Below are 5,352 nucleotides of genomic sequence, written 5' to 3' on the forward strand. Positions count from 1 at the left end.
TGCAAGTTAACCCTGATAATAATGAGAAGTTAGGACTGCTGCTACGTAACATGGGCAAGGAAAAAATTTTGACATTAGGAGATACACTACAGTGCCTCTTGGTACTCCTATGTCCAGTTTTAACTAAATGGCAAGTTTAGCAACCATGGCCTGATAAGAACAGTTCCAGAGGGAAATTAAATACCTGAGTCCTACTTACATCTGAGACTAGAGTGACCTTTCATCACATGATGAGGACTCCTCCACATAAGCTACCCATCTAATTGTAGCTAGATTCCTAGAAAAGTTTTGTCTACCCTACCTTCACTGTTTGTCAAACCTCCATTGACTTAGAGACCTCAGCAGCTGACCTTAGTTCATAAAGGATGCTACACGCATTGCCATGAGCTGACCGGAAAAGACCAAGGACTTTTAAGGAGACAGAAGATCTTGGAGGAAGAGGAACCAACTTCATAAGTAACATAGGTGAATATTAAGGAGAGAGAACTAACGAAGGGTATAGAAGAATATCATTTTTTAAAGTTATGAGTATTCTTTAGAAATTATCAGATCTCAAAATATTAGTGGAAATTAAAGCGTGACTTAGAAATTTATAAAACCAATACAGCAATTGAAAAGATAATGGTCATTTCCCTACGTCAAAATACCTTATGACCCAGAAATTTTACTCCTAGGTATATAACGAGAAGAAAGAGTGCATTTGTGCACCAAACATACACAAGTGTGTTCACAGGAGCCTTCCTCATGAAAGCCATGACTGGCAACAACATACATGCCAATTGAAATGCAATTTACAATTTATAAATAAATTGTACTATAATGATACAATGAATGGAAATTGAAGAAAAGAACTACTATAACACAACAACACAATTGCATCTGACCAACATAATATTGAGTGAAACAAGCCTGGCACAAAATAGTATATACTATTAATATTATTCAAAACCTGGCAAACTAAGCTCTGGTAATAGAAGTCAGAATCGTGGTAACATCTGGAGGGGTATTGACTGGAAAATGGGGAGGAGGAGTTATCTGGGGTTTGGGTAATCATCTGTATATACTGGACAGGATAGTAGACTGTATGTATGTACAATATTCTTTTGAGTTTACAATAAATATTTGTGTTCTTTATTTATGCTACATCAAAATTAAAAATTTTGAAAGAAAAAAAATTAAAATAGTATTTTTATGCTGGATGCTGGATACTGGATCAATAACTGTACCTAAAGGGGACTGAGTGCCATGACTGCAATGACCTTAGTATACCAATTGATTACTAGTGTTAGAATTTTGCAAGAACCTAAAAGTGCCAGAAACTTACTTTAGATCCAAAGTGACAAATGGGGTGAAAGTAAAAGGATGGAAAAATACATTTTATGCAAACAGAGCTGGAGAGACTATGCTAAGATGAGACGAAATAGATTTCGTGACAATAATTGTTACAAGAGTTAAAAAAGCACATTGATAAAACTTTCAACTCCTTGAGAATGTATAACAATTATCAACATATATGAATGTAACAATAGAACCCCAAAATACATGAAGCAAAAGTGACAGAATTGAAGTGCAAAATAAGAGTTGAAAACTTCCATACACCACCCTTAAGTATGTATAGAAAAACTGGACAAAAGATATGCAAGGGAAAAATAAAACATTAGCAACACTATAAAGTAACTAGACCTAATAGACATATATGAAACACATCACCTAATGACAGCAGAATGTGGATTCTTCTCAAGTGCACATGACCATTCCCCACAATAGATTGTATGTTGAATACAAAACAATTCTCAATAAGTTTAGAAAGACCGAAATCATACTAGTATCTTATCTGATCACAATGAAATCAAATTAGAAATCAATAACAGAAGGAAATCTGGAAAATTCACAAATGAGTAAATTAAATAACATACTCTTAAACAACCAAAGTGACAAAGGAGAAATCATAGGGGAAATTAGAAAATACTTTGAGATAAATCATGACAAAAATATATTAAAAACCTAGGGGCGCAGTGAAAGTACTGCCCAGAAAGAAATTTATAGCTATAAACACTTGCTTTAAAAAGAGAAATAAATTAATAACCTATTCTCTCACCTTAAGGAAGTAGAAAAAGAAGAGCAAACTAAATCAAAGTCAGCAGAAGGGAGGAAATAATAAAGATTAGGGTTGAGATAAATGAAATAGAGAATAGAAAAATAAGAAAATCAATGAAACCAAAAGTAGGTATTTTGAAAAGATTAACAAAATTGACAAACTTGTTAGACTGACAAATAAAAAGGGAGAAGACCCTAATTAGTAAAACCAGGAATGAAATAGGGGACCTATTACCAACCTTACAGAGATAAAAATGCTTATAAGAAAATACTCTGAATAACACCATACCAACAAATTAGATAACCTAGGTTAAATGGGCAAAGTCCCAGAAACTCACAAACAACCAAAACTGACTCGAGAAGTCTAACTTATCTTTTTGTTATTGTTGTTGCTAATGCTTTAGGTACCAAATCTAAGAATCTATTGCCAAATTCAAGGTCATATTTCTTCTAATAGTTTTATAATGTTAGCATATATGTTTAGGTTATTGATCCATTTGTAGGTAGTTTTCGTAAAGGGAGTGAGGTAATTCATTTCTTTGCATATGGTTATCCAGTAGTTTCTGTACCACTTGTTGAGGAGATCTTTCACTATTGAATGACCGTCACATCTTTGTAGAAAGTCAGATGACCACAGATATTTACCTTTGAATTCAGTTTTATTCCATGGATTTATGTATCTATCATTATGCTAGTACCGCGCTGTTTTGATGACTGTTGGCTTAGAGCAGATTTTGAAATTGGAAACTATTACATGTACTGTAAATCTGAAGAGTTATTGTTCTTATTTTTGTTTTAAAATGTTAATAATCTTTCGTGTTTATCCATATATTTACTGTACCTAGAAGTGTTCTTTCTGGCCGTTGTAGGGCTGAGGGTTGTGTGAGGTTTAATGCCCAGGCACCAGTTTGTCCAGGAGCTACCTGATTTCATCTGCCTCACCTCCCAGAATAAGCTGAGACACAACAGACGTCTATGGCCACTGAGCCTTTCTCTCCTCTGCATGAGGAGTTACGAGTCTTGGAATAAAGTTAGCAAATCATGACCCACTCATCTTCTTCTCATATCATATCTTAGTCACCCTTCAGCAGAGGCTCTCTTTCTTCATTCCCCTTGCTTGCATGAACAATGCCTAAGTCCCCTGAAAAATGAACACAATATTCCTACACAGAGGCTGCAGTACTTGTTATCTTGCTTCTGTCAAGTCCTTATTCTTTTTGGGACCTCCCCTAAGTCCTGATCTCCTCTAATATGCCATAAGCCTCCATAGCCAGCTGCTTAGATTCACCTGTCAGAGCTGCGTTTTGCATTTTGCCCAGAGTTTTCACTTGCATTCAGTTGGAGAGATAAGATTGCAGTGGGCTTATTCCACCACAGCAAACTGGGACACTTTGTATGGAGAAAGAAGTGTCCTAAAGGAAAGATAAACAGAGTATAATGGGAAGTGGTGAGACACTCAACTGGTAGGCCAAGGGACTAGCAGGAGTAAGGTGCGAAGATCGAGGGCAAGAAGGTCTGGACCCAAGGCACGTGAGTGAATTTAAAATAAATGCTACACTGAGGATTTATTTATTTACTTACTTATTTATTTGGGTGCTGTTTTATTTATTTTTTTTATTGGCTATGAATATTCATGGGGTACAAGCTGATTGTCACCACTCATGCCCAAGATGTGATGGCCAGATTCGTACTGGCAGCATGCCCATTACCACAAATTTCACTGAGGATTTAAGTCAAGGCTATGTGAGGACAGAGCCTAGGCTTTTAAACTCTACACTATGGTAAATCCAAATCTATGTCCTGCTATATCACCTGTTACTGCACATTCCCCATGAACATACCTCAAATTATGCATTAAATGGATGTTAACACACATTCTTTTTCTGTATGACTGTCTTCCAAAATTTCCAACACCCCTGACTTTCAATTGCCCCAATTCTAAATTAAAATAAATATTCAAAACTTGTAATGGTGATAGAGAGGATGAAGAAGAGTGAGAGAGATAAAAGAAGGAAGAAAGTGAGAAGAAACAAAGGAAAAAAAGAAATGTCAATCAGTGCAAAACAATGTGACCATAGTCATGGTCAGTTTCCCTCCTCCCGTCCTCCATCTGTGATGTGTTTGCCTGTTCCACTTGTGCCACCATCTCTCTTCTGAGACATAAGGATATGAACTAACAGCCAGAGGCATCTCTGTCTATGTTTAATAGGAAAAAACACCAGAAATAAAGACGTGGACTGAATAAGCAGGGGGCATATTTTGAACAAGCAGTGGACATATTTTAAGGGGAAACTCTTCCTCCAGGGGAAATGATAATTCTGGGAGTGCACAGGGATAAACCCAAATGAGAAGGCAGTTTGGTTTTAGGGAAACATGATTCTAGCCTCATCTTAGGGCATCCTAAATGACTCGGAGGTTATTGCAGAAATCAAGGTGCTTACAGCATGTGCTCAGCACACTGCAAAACCCAGAATTTTCCTCATGATTGGAATAGTTTCTCTCACAGCTGATCTTCATGGAGTTTGGCTCATCCACTTTGAAAGAGAAAAGCAGATACAAGGTGTCACAATGAAAGGCAGGCCCTCAGCCAATTGTAACATGGGCCATTCACTCCTCTTTACATTTGCATTTAAGGAGGAAATATTCTATCGAGGCTACATGCACCATAAAGCAAGTCCTGCTCTACATCTAGGAATTCACTCCATGTGAAAGACATAACATCCAGGATGTTCTCTGGGAAGAAAGACTCATCCTTGCTTTCAAACAGTGGTAGCAAAATGTCAGTGGACTAGATTAGCTTCTCCCTCAAAACCATTCATATAACAAGCACTTTCTGGAATCCTGCTGGGTTCTACGTTTTGTGCTGAGCACCGGATGAAGAGTGAATCCCTTAATCTTCAGGATCTTTAAATCTACTGGGTGAAATTTCAGGCTATTAGAATACCATGTGATTAATAATAAGAAAATTAGGAGGACTGCTGGTGGTCTTGGGCTTTCAGGAGACCCATGATGGGAGGACAGCTGCAGATCTCACTTCTATCCCCACTGACCCTTCAATATTAGGTGCTGGATCAAGATCATCCCTTCCCCAGGGCTTAAATCCTTGCTTCCCCTTCTCGAAAAGTTCTCAGGGTGTTCAAACATCATGCCTTATAAGAAACTGACTTCAACACGGGTGGGAAAGTTGAATTCTTCCATCTCTACAACTGAAGATCCTGTACCCTATATAAGATGATCTGAAGAATAAATCATGCA

The sequence above is a fragment of the Cynocephalus volans genome, chromosome 4 (assembly GCF_027409185.1).
Source record: "Cynocephalus volans isolate mCynVol1 chromosome 4, mCynVol1.pri, whole genome shotgun sequence".
Lineage (NCBI taxonomy): Eukaryota > Metazoa > Chordata > Mammalia > Dermoptera > Cynocephalidae > Cynocephalus > Cynocephalus volans.